Source organism: Eretmochelys imbricata, chromosome 4, assembly GCF_965152235.1.
Source record: "Eretmochelys imbricata isolate rEreImb1 chromosome 4, rEreImb1.hap1, whole genome shotgun sequence".
In the NCBI taxonomy this organism is placed as follows: Eukaryota; Metazoa; Chordata; order Testudines; family Cheloniidae; genus Eretmochelys; species Eretmochelys imbricata.
Window position 1 is genome coordinate 143,639,630 of NC_135575.1, and position 18,104 is coordinate 143,657,733.

General features: G+C 51.3%; 1 protein-coding gene across 5 annotated transcripts in view; it reads right to left on the reverse strand.

The window, feature by feature from the left end:
- Nucleotides 1-17,794, reverse strand: part of ADISSP (adipose secreted signaling protein) — a 142,545-nt gene extending 124,751 nt beyond the window's left edge. The window contains exon 1 of one of the 5 annotated variants that reach the window (XM_077816076.1): nucleotides 17,304-17,794. The gene's annotated coding sequence lies outside the window, so the exon portion shown is untranslated. Of the gene's footprint in view, nucleotides 1-11,734; nucleotides 11,829-17,303 lie in introns of those variants that run through there. The other 4 variants (XM_077816073.1, XM_077816077.1, XM_077816074.1 and 1 more) reach the window with 4 other exon arrangements.
- Nucleotides 17,795-18,104: the final 310 nt, after the last annotated feature.

Sequence of the window (18,104 nt, forward strand, 5' to 3'; positions counted from 1 at the left end):
GACTTTCCACTGCATTTGTTGTGCTAGGCGCTGGACAAATGCAGAACACACAGTGCCTGTCCCCAGCAAGATCACAATTCAGGAGGGCACAGAGCACTTTAAGCAGCAGGTCTGACCCACCAGACCAGATTCCTTACACATCTCCTCCTGTGGCTGATCCACACAGGACACCAGTTCCTTACAGTCCCAGCCACACTATGTGGCTCAAGCTCGAGAAGCCTGATGCTTTCAGCTCCAGAGGCCCCCAGTTCAATCCCTGCTGATGGAGGCAGTCGCACATGGACACTTTGTGCCCAGGAACTTGAACTGACTCTTCCAGGCTCCTTCCATACAGAGGCCTCCATGGAGCCAATAATACGGTCACTGCTGCCCTTGGATGTCACTGCACCCAGGCAAAGCCCTCGCACACACATGATTTACACCAGGGCAGCTTTATCAGCACTGATGCCAATTGCATCTACACTAGAGGTTTGCACTGGTGCAGCCAGGCACCTGAATCCTAGCACAGCTCCCAGAGGGAAAAGGCCCTTTATCACTCCTTTGATAAGCCAGCTCCACGCCAAGCTAGGCACGTTTAGACACAGAATCCTGTGACTTGCCTGGTTCATATATACAAAATCTGCAGCTATTATTGTCTCCTGTATCTGGTTTGGAATCTGTCTGTTCCCACCAGCAGCAGGACCTTATCTGATGCATATATGCGAAGGGTTTATTGAAAAAAGAAAACCCCAGATCCTTGGTGGAATTGGAGGAAAGAAAAAAAAACACTCCTTTGAACATGACATCCATCGAACCCAGAACTAGGCCATAGCAAGTGAATGGTGAGCAGGTCCCAAAGGCCTGTTCGTTTTATACTCTACCATTTCTGGGGTGCCCTTTAGCAGAGGATTTAAAAGCATTTTTAAAATACTGAAGGGTCACAATCTATACACCGCAGCAGGGAGCAAGCCCCCCAGCCTGCAGGAGCTGGAGCAGGGTGGACACTGCGGATCCAGCAGGAACTCAGGCCAGCCAGCCCAGTTAAGACCCAGGGGGTGGGGTGGGCTTAACAGTCTGAGCAGCTGCCCAATCCAATTGGTATGCTGCTATGTCAGCATGCTGGCACAAGCCCTGGCAGCATGACCATGTCTGCTCTTAGGGTCGCTGCCAGCTGCAGGCCAGACATATCCAGGGAGGTTTACAAACAGCCTTAACATTTGGGGGGGGAGGGGCGGTAAGCCACCAGGCACCCAAGTGAGCTGGGATTTTCATGTGCCCACGTGGCCTGAGTGCCCAGTGGCTGGCATGCTCCAAGAGCGCGGGGTACGGGTGGGATCTAACTAATTATCTGACCCCCATCACCGTAGCACCTGAGCACCACTCAGTCATTAATGAATTTATCTGCCCAACAGCCCAGGGAGGCAGGCCAGTGCTTTTATCCCCATTGCACGGATGGGAACTGAGGCACCAAGAGGCTAAGTGACTGGCCCAAGGTCACACAGGCAGTCTGCGGCAGAGCCAGGAGTTGAACCACTGGGCCAGCCTCCCTTTAGTCTCTGGGATGGGCACCCACGCCTACTCTCAGAAGGGCCCAGGTGGGATCCAGAGCTGCCCCGGGTGCAGGAGACAGTCTGGCAGGTCGGAGACAGGACTAAGACAGCAGGATACAGTGCTCTGTAGCCCTGGCACCCTTAGACCAGACAGCACCAAGCGTACTCATGCCCCCGCATCCTGTGGGGAGACCAGGAGGGAGGGAGAGGATGTACTGAAGATTTATGGGATTAGGCCAGTGAGGGAAACCCAGATTGGTGAGGAAGTCAGAGGGGCAGGAAGGAGGGCTGAGGGCATAAAGCCAAGGGGCCACTGAGGGGGCTGAAGGGCAGCACCTTACCATGCCAGGGTCACACACAGGTCCGTCAGAGGGATGCAGGCTTCAGGCACAGGCTGTAGGAGCAGAACCCAGCGAGTTGGTAACGTTTTTCTGCCTTTTCCAGAGGGGTGCGAGGGGAACAGGCTCGCTGGGAGGATCAGTAATGAGACAGCAGAACCTTGGACCTCGAGAACATCACAAACTCAAGCCAAAGCCGAGGTGACTGAACCTGGTGCCACTCAGTGACCCGCAGTAGTTAAGGAAGGGGTGAGCGGAGCCAGCTGCTTCTCTGCTGAACTCTTACTCTGGTCTCGTTCTCCCAACCCCCCAGCTTGGCTCATCTGCGAGTCACACACCTCATTTGACACTTCAGTGGGAGCTCTCTGGGGCCGGGACTGTCTTCTCTACTATGGGCATGTGCAGCGCCTGACACAATGGGGCCCTGCTCCACGAGCGAGGCTCCTAAGCGGTACCATAACAGAAATAATAATCTCTAGGTGTCACCTGGATGGCTCAGAGACACAGCTTGTGCAGGCCACACCACTCCAGCAGGCAGGGAGTTAACAAGACTTCACACAAGCTTGCAGGCTGGGGAAGGAACACAGTCAGGCACCAAGAGGGAGAGATGGCTGTGGTTCGGGGTGTGTGCATGTACACCCAGAGACACACTCACCCATCTTACCCTCCTTTGGGGAGGAAGATGGTCTCTGCACCCAAATGGGCCAGGCCTGTTCTCTCACCCAGCCCGGGTTGGCTCTCTTTCTACCCCAGGGATTCTTGGCCTCAAGACTGCCCCCTGGAGGAGGAACCACCACTCACTACAGGGCTGACTGCTCCTTCCTCGCTGAACCCGCTCACCCACTCCACGGAGGGCACACAAGCCCCAAGTCTGCAACTGGACCGGGCAATCTTGCCCCCAAGCAGAGTCCCAATGAAGTCAACAGGGCGTCACGCGCGTGGGGAGGTTTGCCCAGGCAGATCCTGCCGTAAGATCGGGGCCATGGCGAGTACACAACACCAACTGGGGGAGGGACGGGGACAGAGGAGGAAAAAAGATAAAAAGCCGAGAGAGGAGAAGTGGGAAGCAGCCGAGGCAATGCCGTGCAGCGATATGGCTGGCACAGGATGCACAGAGGGGCTGATGAGACAGCAAGGCAGACGGAGAGAGACAGACTCGGGAAGTGGGGGAGGATGGCTTCTTGACTAAGAACACAGTGTCTGAGGAACATCACAACCCGTATCCACAGCAGGCACGTGCTGGCCGTGTCGCTCTAGAACTTCTCTCCGAGTTTAACAGACTTGGAGAAAATGGAGAAGGATGAAGCTCTTCTGCTGGGTACCACCTGTTAGGAGGAAGGGGACAGAACATGCAGAGAGCGTCGGGGGTCATCTAGCCAGCTCTCGCCTGGTGCATTCGGGACAGTTAACAAAGATACATTTCACAGGGCATTACTCCATCACCGAGGGCTTTACACACAATTACTTCTAGCACCTCACTCAGTGAAGAGGATCTCATATGCCTGCTTTACAGAGAAAACGAGGCACAGGAAGGGGAAGTGGCTTGCCAAAAGCCACATGACCAGAGAGTAGCAGAACCCAGGACCCCTACCTCCAGACCTACTCAGCTCCCCAGATCACAATGCCTCTGGATTTAATCATCTTAAACCCACTGATAAATGTCTCTGTCCTAGGACTAGGCCTCTGGCCTCAAGCTTCCTAAACAAGCAGGCAGGATGGAGAAGGTCCTGCCCCTGCCCCTCTCCCTCCCCTCCCCCCCAATCCCATCTCCTTAAAGCCAGAGAGAGAGCCTAGAAGCACCTGTCCCTTATTTCCTGCTTCTTCTCATGTCCTTCAGGAGGGCTTCACCCCACTGCTGGCAGTTTCAGGCGAGCAGGGCAGATTGCCTTCCCTTTCGCCCCACCTTGCAAGCTCTGAACCCCTCCATCACCTGGCTGCACACCCCACCAGGGTCACTTATTGCAAATCCAGCACAGACACCACACTCGCTGCAGAGCGACTCCTTTCACCCAAGGCTTGCAGGCAGAATTATTTTGAAACAGGCCGAGCTCTAGCCTCTCGGTGGAAGATCCAACAGGATGCATAATGCAACGCACAGCGACAGTCAAAAGGCAATCAAGGCTGGCCACACGCATTCAGCAAATCACACAAGGGAACGCAAGCTGGAATGAAATGATATAAGGCGAGGGAACATTAGCTGAACTCCTAAGTGCATCTGCTTTGCTCTTTAATAGCTTGCTTCTAATGGACCAGGTTCAGTAAATAATTTGATGGAGTAACTGTATTCACTGGTCATTAATTATGGTCTGAGATGCTCTCCATCCAAAGATGGGCAGCTAAGACACTGCGTTAACCCTTTCACCCCACCAAATATTAAAGGATCGGGCTTCAGGGGAGAAAATCAGTTATGTTGGGGAAAGGCAGCCACAAAAGAGTACAGAGGACCCCAGAGCAGCAGCTGGAATAATAGCCCAGCCCTCAGGTGTTATTTATTAGTAGTATCCAAGTGGCACCCAAAGGCCCCAGCTGAGCTCTGGGGCCTATTGCACCGGATGCTGTGCACACGCACACAGCAACAGCCCCTGCCCTGAACAGCTTGCAATTTAAAGAGACAAAGAAGAGATTATTAATCCCATTTTACAGAGAGAGAATCGAGGCCCACAGAGATTATGTGATTTACCCAAGGTCATACAGGAAGTGTGTGGCAGAGGTGTGGGAATTGACCCCAAACCCCCAGAGACCCAGCTGAGTGCCTTAACCACAAAACCTTCCTCTGAGAAGGTATATACAATGAAGGACCACCAGAGTACAGCTTTTTAATACCTATGAAAGGGTTAATCGACTCTCAGACCTTTCTAAGTCACAGCAAGGGCCCTCGTGGTCACTGATCAGCCACTAACAGCGTCTCTGGAGAGCCAGATGGTTCTGTCTTTTATCCCACTGGTGGGGCGTTGCCACTAAGTCAGCTAAGGGACCTGTGGTGGGCAGCGTTGGGATGACAGTCAGCCTGCATTGGTCTCCAGTATCGAGAGCATGGCAGCTCCTCTGCTTTCATAGGTCCATTACTCTCTTAAAGGGGACCTGCAAAGGGTCGTGCCCTGTTTGCTGCCTCATGGCATATAAAGTAGGGTTTTTTTCTTGCTTTTCACATAACAGATATAGCAGGAATGTCAAGTTTTGTCTCCCCTTGTAAGAGGGCATAAGTGGAGGTCTTGGATATGAACGGCAAGCAGCTCTTAGCCTTTCCTTACAGTTTCTGAATCTTTAACAGCAAGCTCTTTTCTCCAAACTGCTTATTGGGCATTTGAGTTCAACAGATGCCAAAAATAGTTTTAAACCATCCGAATTTAATATCACTTTCCCACATCATGAATCCAGTTTCGCTTCCTTTGTGATGCTTATATCTTAAGCTTCCTAAATTCTCCAGTATTCCAAACCGGCTTCCCAATATCTAATGTACAGAAACCCAAGCAGCAAAACTTGGCCTGCAAAAACTCTTGAGGACCACAATATGCATCAAAGCACCAAAAAACTGAGATGAACCTCATTTGTCTATCTCCCTGCAAAGGTTGCCTTTAACAAAGCTGTTAGAGTTGAGAGGCAAACTAGACAGCTATCATTATCCAAGACAAACACAACACTGGTGCAACAATAGCGAACCAGATCCCATATTTAGATGCCTGCTCTGTATTGGCTCCATTCACCTCCACGAAGCACCAGTCTAACCGTCTCATCAGAGAGTGACAACAGGAGGGAACCCAGCCCGGAGAGTGCAGCTGTGGGTATGTGACTGGCATGAGCAACATGTCAGAGATTAACGCCTGCCCAGCAAGATACGTACGTGCTGCTGCGGAACCGGCAGCTGAGCACATACTGTATTCTCCTCGGAGCAGTCAGTCAGTCAGCATAGCTTACAATTTCACACTGCCTCCAGCTAGGATTTAGAGAATACCGGCAGGGCTAGGAAAGGACAGTCAGTCTAGAAAGAAAGCATCAGGTAGATAAAATCTGTCTGTGCTTTCAGTTCAAACCTGTTCAGGACACGCACTGAAGTTCTCTAGCTGCACGATATTCAGAAATAGCTGCACTTCCTGCCCCAGAAAGCTGGAGATAAGAAGCCGTCTTTCATCTCTAAGTCACTGATGTGAATCGAGCGCAAGCCAGGAGCTCTGCACCCACCAGCAGCTCCCCGCCCCGCCAGCTCACCTCTGCCTCTGACCCGTGCCACATGCTCGCTTTTTCTCCCAAACTCCCAGCGCTTGTGCCGCGAAACAGCTGTTTCGCACGGCAAGAACTGGGAGTGAGGGGGAACACAATGCGTTCAGGGAATAGGCGGGGCTGGGGTGGGGACAGAGACTTTGGGGAAGGGGTTGGAATGGGGACGGGGCATGGGCATGGAAAGGGTGGAGTCGGGGCGGGGCCATGGGGCACAAGCACCCACCGGCGCCGGGGCAAGTTGGCGCCTATGCCTCTGATGGCTGTTTAGTGACTAGCACGGGACAACAGCTTAGCCCAGCTCCCAGCACACAAATGCCCTCCACACCCACAGAGTATGTGCCCCTCTTTTAGCACTGCCAGCAGAACCCGCATTGAGTGGGCCATCAGACAGGAGTTCTCTCCCCTCTGGAGACAGTCATTGCCTCAGGAAGAGGACCTGCTGCTGTCTGTTCTGCACTTCTCCTGGGGTGTGAACACGAGGCTCAGATCTCAGTACTGCCCAGCCAGTGCCAGATTCTAGCTTAATAATGGATTTAAAAAGCTGCAGCCTGACAGTTCAGGAGACAGCCAGCATAACCTTGAGCAGGAGACAGGGAGCCTAGAACTCCTGGGTTCCAATTCAGGTGCGGACCCAGATTCCCTCTGTACAGTCAATTCACTTCTCCATGCCTTAATCTCCCCCACCCACCACCACTGCCGCTGAAGCAGGGTTCATTCATTACTGCTCATGAAAGCGTGAAGACACTAGGATGGAACGCAGGGCAGTAAAGCATGCCCTTAGGTCAAATACCTAGCAACAAGCAAGTACTCCTTTTCTTACAGCTAAGGTAGGTGTCACATGCTCATTGTCAAATCCTGGCCCGGGGGAAGTACCCCGAGGCATGGATACAGCAGGCAGCGCACATGCAATATCCTAGCTTGGCAGTACGATCAGTCCGCCCTCTAAGACTGGCCCTGGTGACTATCAAAGCCTCGGATTTACAGCCAGAAGAGTTATTCTCCTAGCTCAGACAGTCGGCGCTTGTGCTTTTGGTGTTGAAGTCCCTGGATTTGATCCCTACCATCACCCAGGGACCAACTGGTGCCCACGAGCAGAGGGCACAGGGGCTCCAGAGGGATTTACAGGGGATCTCCTAGGTCAGATAGCTGCAGAATAGTTCACCAAAGGGTGGCACGTGAGATCTAAACTGAGAGCCAGTAGCCTGCTGGTCAACAATCATTATGAGATGTACATACAGATACTATCTAAAGAGTTCTGTGCCTAGGCTGAAAATTATGCTCTTATGGGCTTGGAGTTAAGGCAGGTCACCAGGAGGTGACATGCCACGGAGATGTATCCCTATCTGGCCCGTGGCTCATTGTGCAACAGTGGGAGGCAGACAATCCACAATGAGCCACGGGCAAATAGAGAGATTGTGAAGTCAACAAAAGAGGAAATCTATAGGAAGAAAGAAACTGCAGGGTGTTAGCTGTTTGGCTGCGTGTGTGTGTTCTCCTTGCATGCTGCCCCAGCTCTGCACAGACAGCTGGCACAGCAGACCTCATGCAAACTGCCCAATGACCACAAGATCCATTATGGTATGAAGGCACCAGGCCAGGTTTATTGTAGACAGAGCTCGGTAATAGCACCTGGCAAACTCGACGAGGATTCTAAGACATGTATGCCCATGACAATGGACACAGCTCAGTGAATGGTGGGACTTTCCATTCCCACCTCGGCCGGACAAAGATACTCCCTCGGAGATACATCTTTATACCCTGAATCAAACAAATTAGTACTGCCTCTGACATGGTTAGTTACTGGCCCCTGACGTGGCTAGTTATCACCCATCACCTTGTACACGTTGGTTCGATCAAAACATCTCTATTGATCACACGGTCATCCTGACCTGATCTTTTAGGAGGGGTCAGCGTGTTCCTGTTATCCTTGGGGAATGTGTTTGTACCATCCTGGATATTGGGGTGTTCTGGTACCACTCTTCAGGAATGTGTCTGTGTGAGTGCTCTGTGCCTAGCACTTCTTAGGGATGTGTATTTCTGTAATATCAGCCCTGTTCTTGCCAGATTGCCTCCCTTCTGCGCTGCCTTCAGAGCTGGGTGACCGGAAAGCAGCAGCTCTTGGCCGGGCGCCCAACTCTGAAGGCCGCGCCCCCAGTAGCAGGGCAGAAGGAAGGGTGGCAATGCTATCTGATGCCATGCTTCTGTGCTGCTGCTGGCGGCAGTGCTGCCTTCAGAGTTGGGCTACTAGCCAGTGCTTTCCAGCCGCCCAGCTCTGAAGGCAGCGCCGCCGTCAGCAGCAGTGCAGAAGGGTAGCAGTACTGCAACCCCCCCCCACCCATCAAAAAACTTGACACATACACACACACACACGCACCTACCTCCTTTTTGGGTCAGGACCAGTGTTTCCTCTAATTTTTCCCATGCATGTGCAGAATGAATTTGGTTATCTGCACCAATATGGAGGTGATATGTGACACATCACCTCCATATTGGTGCATATAACAAAACTCATGTGGTGGGGGTGGGGCCAAGGGGTTTGGAGTGTGGGAGGGGGGGCTCAGGGCTGGGGCAGAGGGTTGGGGTGCAGGGGGTGAGGGCTCCAGCTGGGGCTAGGAACGAGGGGCGTGGGGTCCAGGATGGGGGTCTGGACTGGGGCAGGGTGTTGGTGTGCAGGAGGGGTGAGGGCTCCGGCTGGGGGTGCAGGCTCTGGGGTGGGGCTGAAGATGAGGGATTTAGGGTGCAAGCTGCCTGGGTGCTATGGCAGGGAGAGAGGACTCTCCCCAGCAATCTCTCCCTGCCGCAACAGGTCTGTCCTGGGGGAAAGGCACCACTCCCTGCCACAGCCCTGAGCCCCTGCGCAGGGCTTAATAGGCAGCTGTGCGGCTGCGCAGCTTAGAGGGAACTTAGGTCAGGACCCCTATGATTACAACACCATAAAACTTCAGATTTAAATAGCTGAAATCGTGAAATTTATTATTTTTAAAATCCTATGACTGTGAAATTGACCAAAATGGACCGTGAACTTAGTATGGCCCTACTTATAAACCAGGGTATCCCCAGGAACCATCACACCTACCAGCGCTTATGTGTATCTGGCCACACAGCTGATGTGTGCAGTACGATCCTGACTCGGAATAAGCTTGTGCGGAGGTATCCAGCTTAGTGACGTAACTGATTAATGCACACATCCACACAAGCTTATTCTGAGTCAGTGGCATGGAGATCCCATGCCATCTGGCCAAAAAGTGACTTAACAGCCAACCACAGAAGAACCACGGACGCCCACATGCAAGCTGCCAGCCGACCGATCCTGTCGATACACACACGCCAGTGGGAGTTTTATTGGGTGTGTAAAATATGTTCCAATAAGCCGGTGCCAGAGCCAGGGACACATTCTTGAGACAAGGGGGCCATATCACACCACAGCCGGGAGTACCTAGCTCAGGAGTATGGAGTCCACTGAATTCCCAGCAGACACATGCCAAAGAGGAGGAAGGTTTGCTTAGGCCACAGGTGTTAATACCCACAACGGGAAAAAGCCTTTGAAATGCTCAGTAGTGCTTAGGCAAAGGAGGCGGCAAAGAATTTGCATCGCAGGGAGAGCAGGATCATTCAAGTGTTTGGTTAAATAGGAAAGATACAGCACTAAGTTGAGTAGTGGAGAGTGGAAGAACCAGCTTGCTCCGAACAGTTCTGGCTGCACAGACTCCAGTGCATGGGGGCCTGTGTTCAATGGCAATATAATAATAAGCTGGGTTTAGATGATGAAAAGCTGACACAGTTAACCATTGGAGGCAGAGTGTTCTTCCAGTGCATGTGGGAAAGAGACACCATGTGGCACCCTGACGGGCCAATCAACGCAAGGAAGGGGTGTGATCTGAGCACACGGCTGGGGGTATATCCACACAGCCAAAAAAAAGAACTAGTGTGTGGTCTTAACTCCAGTTGACTATGATGAGTTAAAAGAGTGCTGAAGGCACGGCAGCTTGGGTTAGAAGCTTTAATAGTAAGTTTTAACCTTATAAGTTTTAACTCAAGCTGCTAACCTGCGTTGCCAGATCTTCACTGCCGTTTTAACTCAGGTTAGCTAACTCAGGTTAAGAGCAGGATTTTTTTTTGCAGTGTAGTTATGCCCTGGGGAGGCAGAATTCCTGGGTTCTTTTCCTGGCTCTGCCATTTGCTCATCCTTGTTCTCTCTGTGCGCCAGTTTCCCCCAGACATCAAATAGGGGTGACAAATTACCTGCTACACCAGCTGCTGCCAGGCTAAGGTCTGTGCCTTAAGTGCTGTGAGATCACCCCACCCAAGACACCGAGGGTGAAGGGCCTTTCTCAAGCCATTGGCTCATGAAGCTGTGATGAAGTGGAGGAAGGAAGAACACTTATATCAAGCTGACATGAACCCAAAGTCAGGGGCTATGATTTATGAGTGCCGATAGCCCCGGGGGAATGAACCTGCAAGTTTGCCCGGCACAGAAGACTACCAAGAGGCATGTTACAGTAGCCCACACGTGTTTTAAAATAGATATTCAGGTAGGACAGGGCTGGCTCCTTTCCCTAGCTCGAGGTTTCAGATTTGCAATCCTGCATCCATAAGAGAGCAATGGAGGTGACCTTCATCTGCCTCAGCCAGCTAGCAGACTACTGCTTGGTTTTCCCTCAATCGTAGCAACACAGCTCTCTGGGTGCCTACATGGCCCATACCATTGCAGCAGCTTAGCCCCTGAACATCTACCAATTTATCCTCAACACAAGAGAGCTCAGCTCCCATTCGGGCACTCACATGAAATTAGCGAGGATCACCTTCAAACGCGGGCCTAACACCGCACGGGACATCTGGGGAAATAGAACCCAGACCATCCCACTGCCAGTCCCCTGTTCCAACCACTAAACCAAACAGCGACCTCCACGTAGATTTCACACACACACACACGGTATCAGTCTGCCATGGAACACATTGAATAATAATTTAAAAGACTGTTTGGAGAAAGAATTCAAGCTGGGAATACTGAATTTAAAAATTAATCAAAGATTAATTATGGAACCATTTGGGTCAGTCAAGTTCTGTACAAAAGCAACATTCTCATTTAGGGCAGAGGATAATCCACTTTGGAAGAGGAAATATATTTTAAACCCTTTTCACTCTGCTTAACTACCTCAGTGCATATTTTCATCAGCTTTTGGCTCCTTCCTCCAGCCTCCTAACTGGATACAGCTGCAGACTTTATAGCTTTTCCACTAATGCCACACACACGCTGCTCCCCTCCCCCACCGATTTATTTACCGTGTTATCTTAGGGAGACAGAGTGGGCGATTTTCGCCATTAGCTTGTAATATCAATCGCAAAAAAGGAGCTGGGGATTCTGCCTCACACTTCAGGCACAATACCGAGGGTGAAGATCTTGCAACCACTGTATAGTTATCTATTTACGGCTACACATCACCAGTGTCCAGTCACCTGCCTCCCTCCTTTGCAGTACAAGCAGCGTTAACCATGCCAGAGCAAGCTTCACTTCAGAATACTTGCTCTTATACTAATGTTGCATTGATGCTAAGATCCCTAGGCTCCCCACACCCTAGGAAAAAATCTGAAGGTAACCAGCTCACAAACTGGTAAATTCCTTCTCCACACCCATCATACCTAGCTTACCAGTGTAATGATCCCCTCCCTTCCTACTCGAATCCAAGGCAGAGTTTGAACCTAGGACCTTCTATAGCACAGCACAGACCTCTACCACGTGAGCCAGGGGGGCAACTTCATTAGCTGGCAGCAGCAGTTAGTTTAATCTTCCAGCCAACCAGCCACTAGAGGTGGACATGCTGCAAATTTGGCCAGCATGTTAAGCCTGTAAGAGTTTTAGGACCCACAAACACCCCTTCGACAAGTTACAGTGAATGCACAGTGCTTTTGCAGGGAACTGCAGGCTGAAGGGATGGGACGCAGCATGAACGCAAACCGTTCTCTCTTTAAATAAAAGGCCAGTGCCCGCTCCATTAAAGGTGCTTAGGCAAGTCCCATAATCAGTCTTCCCCAGAATTCTTATGACATTAAAAAAAAAAAAAATCACCTACATTGCCCTTCTTAGTCAAAACATATGTTAAGTGTAGTATACACCACATTGATAGGTATTATGTGCACAATATTAATAGAATAATTCTTTTTTAAGTGCTGGGAACTTATGTTAACTGAATGTATTAGGCTCTTCCTACAATTCTGTTCACCACAACACTTCACAAAGCTGGAGTCAGCTTTGGCATTAGAAAATGGGACACTTGTTAGAGGCAAAATACATTAATGTTCTGCACTGGCAAAAGCCACGGAGGTACCTTCAAGGACCAGTACCTGGAATGTTGGTACCCAAAAAAAAAGATAAGGAAGGTACAGAACAAGTGAAGGATGTGAGACAGCCTGGTGGGTTGGGTTTTAGGGATGTAGAGAGAGTTTTGTAACTTGTAAAATCATCTTATGAATACTGCTAGCTGAATTGCAAATCTTTGAAGCACACCTTCTGTGTAAGGTGAACACACTGCAAGAATTTGCTTCCCATACCTCCTTTCCATATCTCATTGTTGTGTCTTTAGACAATAACCAAACCAACTCTGTCTGGTCTTGAGGATTTTTAAGAACAAAATGGAAGTGCAGTCAAACAACTTGCCGCACCTTGTGGAGTCAATGCCCTGATGAGCCCACGTCGGGGCAACTGGGATCAAACGTTAAAACTGACCATCTTTAGAATTTTATTGTGTTGCCTTTTTAATATTATTGTTACGACCATTTACAACCTCTTTCACCCCCACCACCAACCCCCATCACCATGGTACCCCAGCATCTCAAAAGGCTGAAATGGACACATTCAAAACCTCAGTAACAAACCAAACATCATGACCCTCTGCAGCCCTCATTCGATCCTTAACGCTAGGAAACCAGGGGCACGTCTACACTGCAATAAGAGACCCACAGGGGGAGGGTCTCAGAGCCTAGGCCCAGGATGAGCCTGAACATTTACACTGCTATTTTAACCCCCAGAGCCCGAGCCCACTGACCCGGTCTGAGTCTTGGTTCTGCACATTTTTTAGTGCAATGTAGATGTACCCTGGAAGTCCAGGTTTCCCTTTCTGCCTCAGAGACTCAGCTTAACCTGCTTCAAGCACTCTGACCAGGTGACCCCCACCACCTAGCACAGTGGCCCAGCTAGCTGGCTCATCCGTGATCCTGTCTAAGACCTGGGACTTGCCTCCAGTGTTAACGTTTACAAGGGAACGAGACTGTTGCATCTCATACAGGGAGCAGAGGTTTAGCTGAGCGCAATAATGAGCAGCTAAGTATGGTGATGAACAAAAACTAAATGACTCCTCCCCATTCTAGATAACCTCACAGTAGATCCAGTGTCAGCTTTTCCCAGACTGGAGAGAAGGTGACCATTTCAGCCAACACAGTCATCATTATTCATAAACAACAAGATCTAAACTCTGTCCATTCAAATGTGTTTCACCGCGTTTCTGTGTTCTGAACTACGAGGGCTCAACCCTGCCTCACATCACTGGCATTACATCCCTGGGCAATCACGTGTGTTTAGAAACATGCTGGCCAATAAGAGCAATATTCTACCTTTCTATATCCCCCCTTACCTCAAGGCATTTCACAAACACACACCCCTGTAGGACAATCACCTCTGCTTGAACAGCTTGCACAGTTTACGGACATGTCAGTCCATGGCCTGAAAAAAAATTGCAAGACACCTGCAAACAAAGGCCAGTATTAGACATGACGGAAGGAACTGGCACGGACCTCTAGAGACCTGGAAGCGCAGTGCCCCCCTACTCCTGGGAAAGGAGAGGGTGCGGAGATTCCTACCAGGGCTTTCTCAAAGGACAGTGCACAACTGCTTCCACCTTTCCTATCGGCCTCTGGCAAGTAGCAACCTCAGCCCTGGGCTCCTGTTTTGTTGATGGAAGAGAAAAAGACCCTCCCCCCCCCCCAAAAAAAAAGACTCCCTGGTACTTTTGGAATGTGGGAGGGGTAGGAAATAGACACAGGGTAAAAGAGGTTTGATAGTCTACCCTGTACCCTATCCCTCCTCTGCCTCTGTTTTCAGCTCCTCCACCCCGCGCAAACAGCTGAAGTGCTCCTTACTGCTGATCACAGCTTTAGCCCAAGCAGCCGCTAAGTGCAACTGACAGGATTCTTGACTGTTCCCTGGGGCTCACAGCTGCAGTGTAACTGCCCAGGGTCTTGCTCCTTCCGCACTGCCGCGCCTTGGGAGAGATACAAGCAGCAGCCTTGCAGACACAGAACCACTACGCAGCATTAGTTCATACTCCGTGGGTTTTCTTTGTCATCACAATGAGATGAACATCAGTTTCTACATAACAAATGTGTAAGGCCAGCGGTTCTCAAATGCGGTCACCAGGGGCTTTTCTTGCAGCCACAGCCTCATGGACTGTTATAAGGGGCGGGAGCAAAATAGCAGCCCCTTCCTGTTGCTCCTGGATGCCCGGCCTTGGTATCGATTGCTGGGGCCACCAGCATTGGTTGGGCCCTGCTCCCCCTGTGGAGATACCTGGGGCACAATGCTGAAGGACAGGCAGCTGGTGAGTTTCCCAACTTCCCAGGCTTTGGGCTTCAGCCCTGGGGTGGCGGGGCAGCAGGCTCTGGCCACAGGGCTTTGGGCTCCAGCCTTCCACTGCCTCCCGCCGGCGCCTCCCCGGACCCCTTACCCCCACTCCATCTAGGGCTTAATTTCTCCCCAGGCTTGTTGACAGGGCTGAGTAAGTCTGCTGTGAATAGTGATACTTCTCTGTTTGTTAATATCACTTTTCACAGCAGACTTATTAGCTAGCAATACATAAATTACAGTGATTTGGCCGTGTATATTTATTTGTTTTTCCTAAAGCTAAATTAAGTATTTTAGGAAAAAACTTGAGAGCGGCCACCAGCAAGAGTTGGTGGCCGCACTCTGAGGCCACCAAAAAATTTGTTCTGAGAACCGCTGTATCTAGGCCCTCTATTTGACGCTTTGGCAATAAGGAAATTTTCCCTAGAGAGTAAACTGATGGCGTCAGGAATTAGTCAGCTGCATCAGTCTCCTCTTCACGTCAATCGAAGTTTGAGAAAATAGTCACAAGAAGGTGCCAACTCCTCATTCCACATACAGCGTTACGTTGAATGCACCCAAAGCTAGGGACACCGGTAGAGCCCTGCGCAGATACCAAATCTGAATCTGCATCTGATCCTCAAACATGGGCCGCGAGGATCTGCAGATTTGCAGGGCTCTAGCCATGGGGACGCTGCAGAGCTGAAGACACAGACCCCGCAGCCTTGTGTGGCAGCAGGAGCGGACACTGGGCAGGGAGCCAAGGTTCTTCAGCTCTAGGTACGGCTCTGTCCAACTTCTTATGCCCTGCCCATCACATAGGATGTGCCAGACTGGATCAGACTTCTGGTCGATATAATCCAGTATCCTGTCTCTGACAGTGGCTACAACTAGCTGCTTCAGAGGAAGGTTCAGAAAACCCCACAGCAGGCATATTATGCCAGTTTCCCCCTCCCCCACGAAGGTTTCCCTCCTAATCCCTAACCGTGAGAGATCAGCTTAAAGCCCTGAAACAGGAGCATTAACTATTATCACTCTGCATTTTCTTCATATCCATATAAATGTCCAGTCCCTTTTTGTTGCTACATTTTCAGCCTCAACAGCATCCAGTAGCAATGGGTTCTACAGGCTAATTATTCACCATGTGAAAATGTGTTTCCTTTGATCAGTTTTGAATTTCCAGCCTTTTCACTTCAATGAATGTCCCTTTGTTCTTGTGTTATGAGACAGAGAACAGACGCTCCCAATCTACCTCCGCTGGACCATACAGACAAGTCATGTCATCACTTTGTGCTTCGCTTTCCCACTCTGTTAAATGGGGATATCAATTCTGACCTACTCCGTGGGGCGAGGTGTGAAGTTTTCTGAGTAGACAAGAGTGGACAGTTATTGGTCTGCGTGAAGTGGGGGAGTACTGTTAATATTGGCCCAGTTTTATTATTTTGTATAGTAATTAGCTGAATATGCATCTAGACTCATTGATTTTAGGGCCAGAAGGGACCACTATGATCTAGTCTGACCTCCTGGATAACAAAGGCTAGCGGAGTACTGTTCAAGGGCTCTGTTTCTCATTTCCAGCATCTGGCCTGTAGGCATCTGATACATGAGGAAGTATCATTGCTCCCCTGTTCCTCTCTCTGTCTCTCTCTCTCTCTCTCTCTCTCACACACACACACACACCCACCCACCCAGCTCCAGAAGGGAGAATTGCTGTCTTGCCCTTCCTGAGGCTGCTGCATGGCAGGGTGTCTGCTACTCTACCCTTCCCCCAGGCTCCATATTTTGGGCAGCTGCTGCCTCCCACACAGCTCCAATACCAGCCTCTGCAGCAGCTCAGAGCTGTGCTAAGCATGAATTTGACATGTTCTTCTCAGTTTCACAGCCACACATTAAGTTCCCAAAGGCTGCAGTGAAAATCACTAGGGTCTTCCCCACTAAGGGCACCATTTTCAAAGGCACTGAGCACCCACCAATTCCACTGGAGCTCAGTGTCCTGGAAAAGTTGGGCTATTTAAAAAAAAGAATAAAAGCTTAGATTCTGCAGGAACTAAGGGTTCATGCCCCGGACTCACCAGTAAGGTAGCAGCATTTGAGTGCTGATAGAATTGTCTAAATGCCATAGAACCCCTTTCTACACAGACTCTGCTGTGGGCCATGTCTACTACCAATCCCACTGGCTTCAAAACCAGCGTTCCCTGTATCTCAGGTACCTAAATGATCCAGAATTCCTACTCATTTCCATTTACCCCTCTCTCATCACACCCTCGCCCCAGCACTTCTACAGCCAGGCTACCAAGAAACACACCATCAGACCTTAATACCCAGTAATATATAGGGGGAGAGCTCCCCACGCGCCCCAGCTGCGTTGCTCCTTCCCTGGCACACTAGTTATTGTCCCAGCCGCTCAACAGACATTTCCCTGGCAGGGCTATATTCATTGTGGGGAGAGAGGCTCCCAGCCAAGCCAGGCTCAGCACACCTCCGGCTGAATCAATGAGTTCCAGCCCAGCAGCTGCCTGCAGAACCCACAAGGAGCAGGTAACCTACAGAGACGAGACCCACTAGAGACAGGGGAGATTAGCCAGCTAAAGAGCAGGGCTGGCGGTCACACTTCTGCATTCTTACCGGAGGCTGCAGCATGAACTTTGCTTTGCTTTTCCACTCTCCAGCTGCCTCTACCCGCTGAAAAACCTCCCCAGCAACCAGCCAGGGAACCCGCAGCAGACAGACCGACCCTGCCTTGGAGAGAGAGTTTCTCTTGGTGTCACAGGGGAAACTCCCCTCCCCACAGATGCCCAGGGAAGGGAAGGGAAGAGGGGGTGAGGAACGAACAAGGGTGGGAAGGAAGGAGGGGCGGGGGAGAGGAAGGGAAGACTTGAGCGGAGCAGGCAAGGAAGGGGAGAAGGAGAGGGAGGGGGAGCAGACGAGAGGAGTCGGGGCAGAGCAGGGGGGAGCTGAGGCAGGAAACAACTAGGGGGAAGAGGGGAGCTGGGGGACTGGGACGAGGCAGGAAGGGGGCTGGGTCAGGTGGGGGAAGTGGGGAAAGAGCAGGGCTAGGGGAGCAGGGGGACTGGGGTGGGGCAGGTGAGGCTGGGGCAGCGGGGATGGACTGGGGCAGGTGGCAGCAGCAAGGGGGTGTGGCGGGTGGGGGCTGGGGTGGACTGAAGGGGGCAGGAAGGGATCGGGGTAGATGGGGGCAGCGTAGGAAGGGGCCAGGGGACCAGGACAGGTGAGGGGGGACGGGGAGGCGGGAATTGACTGGGGCAGGCGGGGGGGAAGGAAGGGGGAGAGGGAAGGGGCCTGGGGCTGGCGGGGTAGATGAGGGGGAAGGGGTGGGGGCGGGGTACATGAGGGGGAAGGTGGGGGGTCGAGAAGGGACCGGGGTAGATGAGGGGGAAGGGGCGGGGCCGGTGGGGGGCGGGATAC